Source organism: Notamacropus eugenii, chromosome 1 (genome assembly GCF_028372415.1).
Source record: "Notamacropus eugenii isolate mMacEug1 chromosome 1, mMacEug1.pri_v2, whole genome shotgun sequence".
Classification (NCBI taxonomy): domain Eukaryota; kingdom Metazoa; phylum Chordata; class Mammalia; order Diprotodontia; family Macropodidae; genus Notamacropus; species Notamacropus eugenii.
Genome location: NC_092872.1, coordinates 131,036,264 through 131,051,238, shown reverse-complemented (window position 1 = coordinate 131,051,238; position 14,975 = coordinate 131,036,264). Strand labels below are relative to the sequence as shown.

The 14,975-nt window shown below is 37.3% G+C and overlaps 1 protein-coding gene across 3 annotated transcripts in view; it reads right to left on the bottom strand.

The window, feature by feature from the left end:
- PIAS1 (protein inhibitor of activated STAT 1) overlaps positions 1–14,975 on the bottom strand; it is a 242,001-nt gene that overhangs the window by 165,850 nt on the left and 61,176 nt on the right. Inside the window, exons 2-3 of one of the 3 annotated variants that reach the window (XM_072615018.1) lie at positions 8,391–8,630; positions 4,750–5,029 (exon numbers count right to left, since the gene is read on the bottom strand). The exons of 1 other annotated variant lie outside the window; for it this stretch is intronic. The gene's annotated coding sequence lies outside the window, so the exon portion shown is untranslated. Of the gene's footprint in view, positions 1–4,749; positions 5,030–8,390; positions 8,631–14,975 lie in introns of those variants that run through there. One more of the 3 variants, XM_072615027.1, reaches the window with a different exon arrangement.

The window sequence follows — 14,975 nt, the reverse complement described above, 5'->3', positions numbered from 1 at the left end:
CATGTATGCATGTGTGTGTGTGTGTGTGTGTGTGTGTGTGTGTGTGTTAGCTTGAGTACTTGTATAGGAGCTGATAATCTTTTTACCCACCTGTGTAAAGACATAGACATCAGCCTAAGAGTGATCTGTAGGAACTCTAAGACTGAACTCCATCTGTGAAACCAAAGCCTGGAGTGTAGGGGTACAAGGCACAAATTATACAAGTGTTGAGAGCTGCAACATATTACATGGGTAAATAGCAATATGAAAGAAGAGCAATTCATTTTCAACAAACACTAACAAATATTAGAATTTACTGAATCTCTCTCTCTCTTCTTCCCCGTATCCTTAATTGTCTAGCTCTCTCCTTTAGTTGTTATGCAACAAATATGCAACAAAGGATACATTTTTAGTATTTCTTGGAACTGTTGGGTAAAGTTTTGCTTCCTAATTAATGACTCAGCAAGCAATTTCTATAGATTAAAATCGAAACTCTTGAGTACAACATTCAAGGCTCTCCACAATGTCGCACATATACCTTTTCAAAAGTATGTCTCCACTACTCCTATATGCAAGCATGCTCTAGTCAGATAGAACTGGCATCCTCACTCTTCTAGGAATATGTCTTTTCTGACTTACATTTCTACATTCCTTTCCTCTTCCTGGAAATGTTCTATTCATTCCATTTTGCTGGTCTCCTTGCCTGGAATACTGTGCCTTCCCTACCCCCACTCCATCTTTGCTTCTTAATTTCCCTAACTCCCTTCAAGAATTCCACTTAAAGGCCTAAATTCTGCAGGAGGTCTTTTCTGAAATTTCTAGCTGCAAATGCCTTCCCCTTCCAAATTACTTTCCATCTACTTTGTATATGTCCTTGTATGTCCTTTACATGTTTTCTTCCCCATTAGAATGGTTGTTCATCCTTCATTTTCAAAGAGTGAGGGTGATGGATTTAAGTGTGGCAGAGTTGCACAATGTGACTAAGCCTCACTCTCCTTCCAGAGTCACCAAAGTCCAGTGACAAGACAAAAGTCAAGATGACTGGCAATGGTCCAAGATGCATTTACTTGAAGGTAGGGATTGCTTTTTGCTTTGTCCATTTGTATGCCTTTCTTTGTATCCCCAGCGCTTAGCACAGGACCGAGTACATAGTAAGTAATGAATAAATGCCTTTTTGTTGACTATCTAAGCCTTTTCCATTTTTCACTGATCAGCCTAAGTCTTACCTCCTTCTCTAACTGCCCTTATCTCACTGTCATTTCTACTGATGTAGATCAACAACACCCATCCGTCTGGTCTGGGTGCCGCTTTATTGTCTCTACCACTCATCTGACAATTATACTAAGCTGCTTTCACATTGTTAATTATCTTTTTACATGAGTCTTGTCTCCCCAACTAGACTGAAGGAGAGGCCAAGACACTTAAAGACAAGGATTGTGTGTTAAACTTATTTGTATCTTTTCCTCCCTTGCTCCCTCCCAAGTCCCCCATCACCCAGCTTCTAGTAGAGTTTTGAGTTTATATTGAGTACTCAATAAATATTTTGATTTGATCCACTTATTGACATAGAAAGTTAACTAGTAAAACAAGTCAGGATAAAAATCTTATTCCTTATCATTCCCCTATAAAAATCCTTCATTCAACTCAAAGGAATCTTCTCACATTCCCCAAACCCTGCCTGGCACATTCACAACTCTGTTTTGTTCATACTGTTAGCCCCATCTTGAATATTGCCATAAGAAAGAAGAAAAAGAACACCCTTGTAACAAATATGCTTAGTCAATCAAAATAAATTTCCCCATTGCTTACGTCCCCAAATGTATGTCCCATTCTACAGACTGGGTCCATCCACCCGTTCCACCCTAAAGTGATTTTTCTCTCTTTGGAATTCCTGTGACATTTTGTTACAGAGCTATGGTGAAGCAAGGAACATACTTGGCTCAGGCATGCAAAGCTTAGGGGCACAGAAAAATATATAAAACATACATCAACTATTTCAAGCACACCATGCCATTATGATAGGGGTGGGGAGGATGGCATGTTTGTGGTTTGCCTTGGATGCAAAACTTTGTGTTCACAGTGCTGCGATATTGTGCCCTCTATCTAATCTTCATCGTTATATGGTCTTGTCTTTACTGTTGTTGTTTAAGCTGGAAGGAACTTTAGAGATCACCTAATCTAACCCCCTAATATAACAGATGACAAAATCTGAGGTCTAGAGCAGAGGAGCAAACTTACCTAAGATCATATAAATAGTGAACAGTACAGCTAGCATTTCTGACATTCATTCCACTATACCACTTTAGTTAATTTTAAAAAGTCAATTCAATTCAGCAAGCTTTTATTAAGCACCTACTATGTACAAACCACTTTTCTTAAGGAAAAGGAAGGCAAAAACTAGTCCCTGCCCTCAAGGAGCTTCTATTCTATATAGCAAAGGACCTTTTTTGGGTCAGGGACCCCTATGGCACTTTGGTAAAATAGTTTTTAAATGAATAAAATAAAACACATAGGATTATACAAAGGAAGTCAGTTATGTTGAAATTTAAAGACGAAACAATCAAGGTCATGGACCCCAGGTTAAAAACCCCTGTTCTACAGGAAATAGAATGTGTCTATGTATATGACTACATAAATAGAATGTGTATAAGAATATGTAAAGAACACCCAAAGTAAATACAAAGTACTGGGGTAGGGGAAGGACTACCAGCTAAGGGCATCAAGAAATAGGCAATGGCCCCTGAACTGAGTCTTGAAGGGAGCTGAGAATTTCAATAAGGACTGGTGAAGGAAGACAAAAGCATTGTAACAATTCACAAAAGTATCATTTTTATATACATATATCTTATGCCTTGCACATAGCTGAAACTTAACAAAAGTTTGTTAAATAAACTCAATCCAATTGCCTCTCCAACTGGATTCTAAACTTTGGCAGAGTGAATTTAGCTTTCTTTGTAATAATGTGCATCCAGTATAGGGTCAAGTACAGAGGAAGTACTCCATAAATATCTGCTGATTGATAGATGAAATGAAGTTATATTTGTGGCTTTATATCCTAATGCAACACCCCTCCCCCAATGACAGGTTAAAAATGAAGAAATTCCATCCATCATTTTTGTGGCCTATACAAAGCCCAATGATCACTTTAACTGAATTTCTGGAGGGTTCTGAAATGATTGAGTTGAGGTAAGAAATACACAGACATCTGAAAGACAGTTGGGTAATTACTGATCAGTGTTTCAGAGACTGATCCTAGTCTCAAGAAGAATGAAAGACCCTATCTGCATCTAAAGAAAGAACGAACTGAGAAATAGAGATATAAATAAAATAATTTAACATATATATATATATATATATATATATATATATATATATATATATATATATATATATACACACACACACATACTTTTTTATGTCAAATGGTAGCCATCTGTAGGTCACAGGAGGGGGAAAGGGAAGAAAAAAAGGAAAAGAAAAGAAATTTACATGATATTTTTGTTGTATGTTGGAGGGAATAGCAAGTTGTACATGGTAGATTTGCAATTTCATGTGCAATCATTTTTTTTTATTGTCCTGTGTTATGGAAATGCTTGTTTTGTTCCATGAATTGAAAATAAAACAACATTTTTTAAAAAAGAAGATGCTGGCTGGAAGACTTGGGTTCCATGGTGGTCTCTGTCTCATACTGGTTATGTGACCCTTGAGCAAGTTCATTTAGCTTTGCAAGGTTCTGAACCAGGAATGGGGAACCTGTGGTCTCGAGGCCACATGTGGCCTTCTAAATCCTTGGGTATGGCTTTTTGACTGAGTCCAAGTTTTGCAGGACAAATCCTTTTATATAGGGAATTTGTCCTGTGAAGTTTGCATTCAGTCAAAGATGTAGGTTCCCACCCTGCGAAGTCTAGACAAACCAAGTCATAAATTGGCAGAGAAGGTGCTAATCTGCACTGGTAGAGGGAGATTCCTCCCCTAGGAGTTCCCCATTACCAATGAAATCAGAGGTACATACCCTATCCAGGAACTCAAAGGTTAGCACAGTGTGGACCTTCAATTAATGTTAATTGATGGTGCTAGTGACAAGGATAAATAAACTATGCTCCATAATTAAAATGTAGGTATTTCACAATAGACTATTAATGTTACCTACTTTATCCCATAAGAAAGAATGTGAGGTATTTATGAGCTCAATAATCCTTGTAGGGATTTTACCCATGGAGACATTCAGGACTGCCTGAGGGAAATGAATATTAAATTTCCTAAATTTGAACAAAAAAACCTCTTTGGCAAGAAATTGTTAGGATTTTTGGTAAGGCTGGTTACACAGAAGAACATTTCCTACTCTGGAGGGCTCCAAGCCAGCTTTTGACAACAACATACCAGCTTCTCAGACCTGCAAATGACTGGATGTGATTTTATATTATCCTGTCACAACTTAAAGAAGTACTACAGGAAGAAACATGAAGGATGGCATGTGAAGCAATAGCAAAGCACCATGACCAATTTAAAATTCTAGACGTAGAACCAAACTGCAGCCACAAAGCAAAATAAAGCTGAAGGTACTTAAGAGCCCAGAGCATCACAGAAGACCAACAGTACTGAGGCAAGAAAAATGGCAAAGTTAACCCTGATACTCTGCAGAGAGTGTCATGGATGCTCGACCCATCTTGGGACACTTCATGAGAACAACTTAAAATACTAAATTGATTTTAGATGTGATTCGGGGGGCTAAATTCTAATTTGTAAAGTTAACTATAGATTTTAGCTCACCTTTTTCTTTATTAAGAGAGGAAATCCTTCATAATTAATCAATTGTAATCCATCAAGATTGAGTTTTACCTGCAGACCCACAAACCTTCTCTGGGAGAATCCCAAGTTATTGGCTGCCTTTCCTTTTTGAAGGCTCCGTTGTTTCAAACTCAGCCCTCTTGGAGTTGGGAAGATTTGGATCTAAAACTTCCCTCTTTAACTTCCTGCTGTGTATGATCATAGATAAGTCACTTAGCTTCTTTATCTGTGAATAATAAGTTGTAGCTGCCCAACGAGGTTGCTGTTGAGGATTAAATGAGATAATACATGTAAAGGACTTTGTAGACTTGTTAAAGTCTACAAACTATACCTGTGTAAGCTATTTTTACTATTATTTTATTATGATTACATCTTTGTTATTATCATTATTAGTATCTCTGATATTCAGCTATATATTTCTTATCTATTTCATGCTCTGCAAATTGTTGTACTGATTAATAAAACAACTGCTTCTTATGATTGAATAAGAGTATTGGGATATAAGTTTTCCCTCTGAAAGCATCTTTTGAACAATTAGTAGCGGACAGGAGAACTTCAATAACATGTACCTGCTCTTGTTTCCCTATGGTTTTAATTTCTTATGCTAGATCTCTCTATACTTTGAAAGCTTTTCAGTCCATGTAGGTCATGAGTTGTTAGAAACACTCTTGACACTAAAAAGGTATCAAGGAAAATTTATTACAGCAGAGTTCAAAGGAACTGAACGCTTTGGTCAAAGTGGACCCCACCCCTCTTTTCAGGAGGAAGGAGTACTGAATATAGAAATGAGATAAGGTATATATACCCTTAGTTCAAGACAGATTCTCCCACCAAGAGACAAATTCATTCTCCATTAGGTCATCATCTTCTCTACATGTCCATTACGTACCCACCCTCGGTGTGATCCCCCCCTCCCAAACTACTTTAATATAGGACTCGTGATCAGAAAATGGAGGGATAATTATATGCAGGGTGTGTCTGCTTATATGCAAGCCTAGTGAAGATGAGCTTTCTCCAGGTTATTCTAGGTCATTTTCCTGACTGGTTCAGGTCAGTTTCAGGCCTGAACCCTCTTATCAAAAATTTTGTGACTTTTTGAAGGCCACTGCCTGTCTTCTGATTGGTAGAGTCTACCTGCAGTCTGCTGGTTTTCCTATTATCTGACTTGTTCTCAATGACTTTATCAGCTAATAACTTCTGTGGAAACTTAAGTCTTTTCTGTCTCTCACATGAGTATTTAGCATGAGTAGTATATATAAGTATAGGTTCAGTCCATGGAGGTTATGAATATTCCACATGATGCCAGCTATAAAAAAAGTTCTCAAATTGTTATGGATCAATGTTGTATCTGAGCAGTTGTAAGCAATACTTCTTTCCTTAATGATATTCTAGTTATTATACAGTGTATTTGCTGAATTGTCAAGGATATTTGGAAGTAAAAGAAAGAGGAAAGGGATCCAAATGCACCAAAAAATATTTAGAGCAAATCTTTTTGTAGTAACTAATAACTGGAAACTAAGATGTGTCTTATTTATTAGAGAATGACTAAACAAATTATGATATATGAATGTAATAGAATATTATTATACCATAAGAAATTTAAAAATGGACAGTTTCAGAAAAAACCTTTATGAACTTTTATGAACTGATTGCAGAATGAAATGAGCAGAACTATAGCAATTTCTAAAGTAACACCACTATAAAGGAAAATGATGTTGAATTAAAATTTTTTTGCCCTAAATTTTTGCTACTCTAAAACCTCAACAATATGTAGTAAGGATAGAGCATCTGTTAGCTTCTCTGGAATCAGCTCCCTTCTTTTTCATGTAAAAATGTGTCTGGGAGCAAAACAATGTATTAGTGATTTGTGGTCTTTAGAAATTCACCAAATAGGAGGGACCCAACAACTTGGGCCTTTTTATGCCCTATGGTAAACAGTAAGCTTACATTTAGAGAGGCAGGGGTCAATTAAGTCCCAGGGACAGTAGGGAAAAGAAGTCCTTGTATGGAAAAGGGAAGCCCTGGTCCTATCACAACCTCTGTTTCTAGAAACCAATCCGTAAGACTCAACCATCTGCTCACCTCTTTGTGACCATGTTGTTGACTGTGTTCATGTGGATATTGCCTTTAGAGTGACTTCTGTTACTACTCTTGGATCTTAGCTGTTTCACAGATTCTATCTGGAGATTAATTGCTTTGTTACATTCAACTGATCCAGTGAAGAATGTCTATTGCTAGTCTTCACTGTGGTATGAGGTGTGTTTGTTTCAAAAGTACTTGTGTAAATTTTAAAACCTGTTTATCTTGGGCTCTGAAAACATGTACTAGAATATCTTTTTGGTGAAGAAGTGTGAATTTTCCTAAAGCTATATTGGAAATGACAAGACCTATGTTTTGTTTATCTAATACAGGTTTAGGAATGAAGTTATTTTTTATGCCAGACGTGTTGCTAGTTTGTAATATATTGGTTGTATAACTTAGCACTGAGGATGTCACATAGAAATGGTATAAAATCCTTGCTTATAACTGATTAGATTTGTTTCCAGTGTAACAGGAATACTGTCTAATGAGGGCATAGTCCTTAGACTATGGGTAATATACCCTGCCTGGTATCAACCTCATACGGTTTGGTGAGTCTGTTTGAGTGACATATTGAAGGATCCTCCCCAATTCAGAACAAGCACACACAGGTATATTATAAGTATTAAACCTTTAGGCTTACAGGGAGTTGATGAGAAACCTTTTAATTAATCACTGAACCAGAATTGAGCTTTCATACAAAAAGCACAAAGAAGTAAAATATAACCCTCTTCCCTGGTGTTGAGGGAGGCAGGACATTCCTCTCAGCTCAAGTACTTGAATGCCTAGGTTTGAACCAGCTTGTTATTTTGTACAAAACCCACAGAATGTGAGTGGGAATACATTAGATGAACACTTTAGATTGGTGATTCATTCAACAGAAGTACTTGTCTGATACAGGTGTCAGGGCTAGAGTATTTTGTTAGTTACTTTCAGTAGAGTTGGGTGGTTGATTGCTCATTTCCTTCAAACCCTTACCCTTGAACCAACTTTGTTACAGTGTAGTACTGACACATAATGAATACTTCAATCCATTCTAGGATCATTTGTGGTTTGTCTGCATGGGTGGTCAGTGCCATTTACATTGATAGCAGGTAGGGTACTGGCATTTCCGATGTGTTCTAATGGTAGTCAAGTCAATCATCAAAATGTTTCTGAATAGGCTGACCTGAAACCCCTATGCCATCCTGACTGTCTCTCAGATTCATGGGATCACTTACATCATGTTTCCCTGGACTGGTACTATGATAGCCCATTTGACCTCTGTGTCAGGGGTCTTGGCACATCATCCAGTTAGTAGCAAGGCTGTACAATACCATGAATGGCATTCCTTTACTTTGTCATTCCCTTTTTTCTCTGCCCCACCCCTTTGTAATTCTACTACCCTATCTATGTCATGGACAGTGCATCAAGTTTTGAGAGATTATTGTTATAATTTTTATTATTTTCATCGTCATTGCTGTTATTATTTTGTTTCTCCCATCTTTACTGCTTTTATCATTTTCCTTATCACTTTTAGTTTCCTAGCTGGACTAGAAGCTCACCTTAGATCATATTGACTTGTATAATGACTCGTCTGCTTTTGGCCACTTGATTTTTAGCATCCCATGTCTCAGGTAACTGAGTCCGAGTTCTGTACAATTCAGCTGATGCTCCTGTTCCCTCCCTGAGCAGGTACCTTCTGATCACAGCATTCCCTGGTTCTTGAGGTAGGATATCTTCAGTTGTCATCATAGGAGACGCCCATTCCCAAATGGAAGATATGCTCATTTATAGCCCCAACCCTGATCAAGACACAGAATGAATGTCACACTCCTATCTGTTGTGCTTTACCTTAGTACTTAAATTTTCACCTGACTAATTTGAACACCTCATTTCTATCTTCTTGTTCTGTCACCAACTTAGCTCATCCACTTCTGTGAAAAGCTTAGCCTTCCTTCGCTCTGTCCCAAGGTCTTATCTGCTGCTTCTTGGATTGATCCCCTTCTCCCTTTCATTTGGCATGACTTGACCAAATAGCTATTACTTTCTACATGGCCCTGGACACCCTGCTTACAAGTTTGAATAACTTGTGTCATTTGTGGACTTGGATTCCAGGCCTTATCACCTGAGGAAATCCCAGTACCTCTGCCTAGTTGGAATAGAGGCCAATTCAGCTCACATTCCTGATTCCAAGGATCTCAGGCTTTGGGAAAACCACAGTGACAGGTTGGAGACCTCTCTTTTAAGAAGTCACACCACTGATGGGCTTCATGTTGTCAATGTGGATCAGACAGAGAGATGTAAGCTAGACAATAAGAGTACATTTAGGATAAGTGAGTCTGATCTATTGTGTTGTGATTATCATACAAATTTTATCCTTTGGTGGATCAGCAATCTCACTTTTCTGGATATTTTGTTCATCAGTGCAAAGTAGGACCTCTCTTCACCTTCTTGTTCTGTGTAATTCTTATCAATGTCTCTGTATAAAACCTCCATAGAGAACTCACCCAATATTCTAGAAATCCTTTCTCTATCTCGAGGGGACCAGTAATTCTTTCCCAGAGCCACAGCAAGAGACATGAACAGTACAACGCACAGGCAGCCCACATCAGAACAGTAGGAGAGAACCGAGAACTGTGCCCACACAGCCTACTCCAAAACCACAGTAAAAGAAAGAACCAGCATGACACCTAAGCAGCCAAAGTATTGAGGGTCTTACAGAAGGTCTGCTACTATCAAAATTAAGAATATCCAGTTAGAAGTTTATCAGGGTTACATCAACGAATAAAGGTGACTGCAGTTTGGAGAGTATACAAAGTGAAGAAGATAGAGATGGGTCTAAAACCTTAGTGGAACAACCTGGAAACTGAGTAAGAATCCATGGACACCTATTACTATATGTCCAGAGAGGACAAAACCAAAAAGGGTTTTAGTGAGTTTTTCTGTATGTTACCAACACAGCTCAGAAGAACAAAGAAAAAGAAATTCTATTCAATAACTATAAAATGTCTAGATGTCCACTCACCAAAACAAATACAAAGAATTATATGACTACAATGCAAAACAACCCCCAAAACTCTCGACAGAAATAAAGGAAGACAAATAATTGGCAATATATTAATTATCTGTGGTTGGGCTATGCCAATGTAATAAAAATGACAATAGTGCTTAGATCAATTAACTTATTTTATTCCATATCAAAATACCAGAGAATTTCTTTGTACAACTAGACAATATAATGATTAAATTTATCTGGAAAAACAGAAAGTTAAGAATCTCAATGGAAATTCTGCAGAGAGGAGAGGGAATGGAAAAGAAGAGGGACTCGCAATATCAGATCGCCAACTATACTATAAAGAAAGTATTGGAGACTGGTTAAAAAGTGGAAAAGTTGATCAATGAAGCAGGCCAGGTTAAGAAAAAGGCTCAATAGCAGTTGAAGATAACAGCACAGTGTCATATAAACCCTAGGAAACCAGCTACTGGGATAAAGATGCACTATTTAAAAAAAAAAAACACCCCAAAACCAAAACTCAAACCTACTGAGATAATTGGAAAACAGTATAGGAATATTTAGGTTTAGACTATTCTTTGTATCCCCATTGCTAAGCAAGTGCCTGGTATCTAGTAAATGCTTAATAAATGTATATTGACTGACAGCTCATATCACATGCCACAATAAATTCCAAATGGATATACAACATAGCTATAAAAGGTCATATTATAAGCAAATTGGAGAATTTGTGAATGAGATACCTTTCACAACTATGGACAGGGGAAGTGTTTTTGATTTACCAAGATATGGAAAAGATAGCAGGAGATAAAATAGACATTTTTGATTACACAAAATTGAAAAAGTTTTATACAAATGAAATCAATGAAGTTAATGGGAAACAGTTAATGGGGGAAAACTTTTGTAGCAAATTTCTCTGATAAATTTCTGATCCAAGATATCTGATCAAAGATGACCAGAAATAAGTATGACACTTAATGAAGGGACTGTGGAAATGCTTACTAATGCACTGTGAAATGGTTCAACCATTCTGGAAAGCAATTCAGAATTATGCCCAGAAAGTCATTAAACTTTGCATACCATTTGACTTAGCACTATCACTGTTAGGCTTAATACTCCAAAGATATTGAAGACAGATGGAAAAGACCCATATATACAAAAATATTTATAGCCACACTATTTGTCCTCCCATAGAAATGAAAACAAAGATGGTTCTGATAAATTGGGGGGTGGCTGAACAAATCATGGGATATGAATATATTGGAATATTATTGCATCGCAAGAAATGAAGAAAAAGACAATCAGAGAAACCTGAGAAAACTTGTATGATACAGAAGGAAATTAGAAGGAGGAGAACAATTTATACAGTGATTACAACAATGTAAAGGAAAACAACTTTGAAAGATTCAAGAACTTTGATCAGAGTAATGAATGACCAGTTACAACTCCAGGAAACTAATGATGAAGCATATTTCACATTTCTTAGCATGAACAGACTATAGATTCAGAACAAGTCATACATTTCCAGACTTGGCAAATACAATGAAGTTTGGTTTTTTGTTTTGTTTCGTTTTTGCTTGATTACTGATTTACTACAAGCGAAAGCTTTCATTTAAAGAGACAGGGAATGTTGTGGGGAAATGGAGAGTAGTAATACTGACAAGAAAAAAAGAGCATTAATGAAATATCTGAAAAACACAAAAAGAGTAGAAGAAAGTTCAGAAAGGGACGTAAACAAGAAGAGAGTTGGTAATACCATGTTAAATTTGGTGTTTACTTTTAAAAATAATGTATGTGATAGACATACAGATTCATATGCAATATTCTTTTCCTGTCCTTTGTACATAGAAATATTCATGCTTCTTGATGATTTTTTATTATTTATATTATATTATATTGTATTTATAATTATTTATTTTATTTTTTTAAAATTTATTTATTTATTTTTAGTTTTCAACATTCATTTCCACAAGAGTGCCAAATTTTTTCCCCTTCTCTCCCCTCCCCTCACTCCATAATATCTTGCATTCTTATTACCCCTTCCCCCAATCAGCCCTCCCTTCTATCACACCCCTCCCTTCCCTTATCCCCATCTTCTCTCTTTTCTTGTAGGGCAAGATAGATTTCTATACCCCATTACCTGTATTTCTTATTTCCCAGTTGCATGCAAAAACAATTCTCAATATTCATTCCTTAAACTTTGAGTTTCAACTTCTCTCCCTTCCTCCCTCCCCACCCATCACCACTGACAAGGCAAGCAATTCAATATAGGCTATATATGTGTAGTTTTGATAAAATCTTCCATAGTAGTTATGTTGTGAAAGACTAACTATATTTCCCTCCATTGTATCCTGCCCCCTATTTATTCTATTCTCTCTTTAGACCTTGTCCCTCCCTTAAAGTGTTTACTTCTAATTACTCCTTCCTCCCATTTGCCCTCTCTTCTTTCATCCCTCCACTCCACTTATCTTCTTCTCCCCTACTTTCCTGGAGTGTAAGATAGATTTTCGTACAAAATTGAGTGTGCATGTTATTCCCTCTTTAGGCCAAATGTGATGAGAGTAAGCTTCACTTTTTCCCACTCACCTTCCCCCTTTCCCCCTCCATTGAAAAAGCTTTTTCTCTCCTCTTTTATGAGAGATAATTTGCCCCATTCTATTTCTCCCTTTCTCCTCCCAATATATTCCTTTCTCTCCCCTTAATTTTATTTTTTTGGATATCATCCCTTCCTATTCAACTCACCCTGTGCGCTCTGTCTATATATATGTGTGTGTGAGTGTGTGTGTAATCCCTCCAACTACCCAAATACTGAGAATAACTACAAGAATTACAAATATTATCTCCATGTAGAAATGTAAACAGCTCAACTTTAGTTAAGTCCCTTATGATTTCTCTTTCCTGTTTACCTCCTCATGCTTCTCTTGATTCTTGTGTTTGAAAGTCAAATTTTCTATTCTGATCTGGTCTTTTCATCAGGAATGCTTGAAAGTCCTCTGTTTCATTGAATGACCATTTTTTCCCCTAAAGTATTATACTCAGTTTTGCTGGGTAGGTGATTCTTGGTTTTAATCCTAGTTCCTTTGACTTCTGAAATATCATATTCCAAGCCCTGTGATCCCTTAATGTATAAGCTGCCAGATCTTGTGTTATCCTGATTATATTTCCACAATACTCAGATAATTTCTTTCTGGCTGCTTGCAATATTTTTCCTGTGACCTGGGAACTCTGGAATTTGGCTATAATATTCATAGGAGTTTTTCTATTGGGATCTATTTCAAGAGGTGATTAGTGGATTCTTTCAATATTTATTTTACCTTCTGGTAGTTTTCCTTGATAATTTCATGAAAGATGATGTCCAGGCTCTTTTTTTTATCATGGCTTTCAGGTAGTCCCACAGTTTTTAAATTGTCTCTCCTGGATCTATTTTCCAAGTCAATTGTTTTTCCAATGAGATATTTCACATTGTCTTTTATTTTTTTATTCTTTTGGTTTTGTTTTGTAATTTCTTGGTTACTCACAAAGTCATTCATTAACTTCCATCTGCTCTATTCTAATTTTTAAAGAACTGTTTTCTTCAGTGAGCTTCTGAACCTCCTTTTCTATTTGACTAATTCTACTTTTTAAAGCATTCTTCTCCTCACTGGCTTTTTGGACCTCTTTTGTCATTTAAGTTCATCTATTTTTAAAGATGTTATTTTCTTCAGCATTTTTTTGGGTCTCTTTTAGCAAGCTGTTGACTCACTTTTCATGATTTTCTTGCATCTCTTATTTCTCTTCCCAATTTTTTCTCACCTCTCTTACTTGATTTTCAAAATCATTTTTGAACTCTTCCATGGCCTGAGACCATTACATATTTTTTTGTAGGTTTTGGATACAAATGCCTTGACTTTTATATCTTCCTTTGATGGTATGCATTGTTCTTCCTCATCCAAAAGGATGGAAGAAAATACCTGTTCACCAAGAAAGTAACTTTCTATAGTCTTATTTTTTCCTCTTTTCTTTTTGTCATTTTCCCAGCCAGTTACTTGACTTTTGAATGCTTTGTCAAGAGGTGTATATACTCTGGGGACCTGTAAGTTCCCAGTTCCTCCAAGGTGGCACAATCAAGGGAGAGAAGTTTACTCCTCTCCTGGCCTATGCTCTGGTCTTGGAGCTGCTGCAAACTTTTCTGTCCAGGATTCTCTCCAAAGCCTCCATCAGCTCCACCATGCCAGCACTGCTCCTCATCCAAGGACAAGCTAGTCAGGGCTGAGATCCAGATCAGCAGCTCAATTCCCCCAGGGTATTTAGGGTGAGGGCTCCAAAAATGGATGCTGCTGCTGCCTGGGGACTGGGCTAGGGGAGGACCCAGCTCCCTTCTCACCCAGGTGAAAGAGCTTTCTCACTGACCTTTGAAGCTGTCTTTGGCATTTGTGGGTTGAGGGATCTGGGAACTACTGCCCCAGATTCCATACCCCAGTCTGCTCCAGTCCTGTCCCTGCCATGCTGCACATCCAAGGCCAGGCTGCGCTCTGCACCGACCCTGGTGCAATAGATCTTTCCTGTCAACCTTCCAGGCTGCCTTGGACTGGAAATCTCTTTCACTCTGTCATTTTGTGGCTTCTGGTGCTCTAAAAGTTGTTTTGAGCCATTTTTTACAGGTATTTTGTGGTTGTGGCAGGAAAACTACAGGTCATCCTTCTCCTCTGCCATCTTGGCTCTTTCCTCCCTCCCATAATAATTTTTTTTAAAAAGAATCATGCTACTGTATTTTGCCAAATTCACTATCCATGAGTTTTTCATTCATTAAAAAAATCTTTTCCCTTTTCCTTACCTCTTTGCCCCTGCCCCCATAGTAGCTTAAACACCAGTTCCAGAGGGCCTTTAAAATTATCATCTTCAGGGAAAACTGGTTAACAGTATGGTGGAAACTAGGCATAGACCAATACCTGACATTGTACATAAGAATAAAGTCCATATGGGTATATGAGGTATGTATAAATACTGATACTATAAACAAATTAGTGGAGCAAGGAATAGTGTATTTATCAGATTTATGGAGGAGGGAAGAATTTTTGACTAAATAAGAAACAGAAAACATTATGAAGTGCAAAATGGATCATTTTGATTACATGAGTAATCAAACTCAGTAATC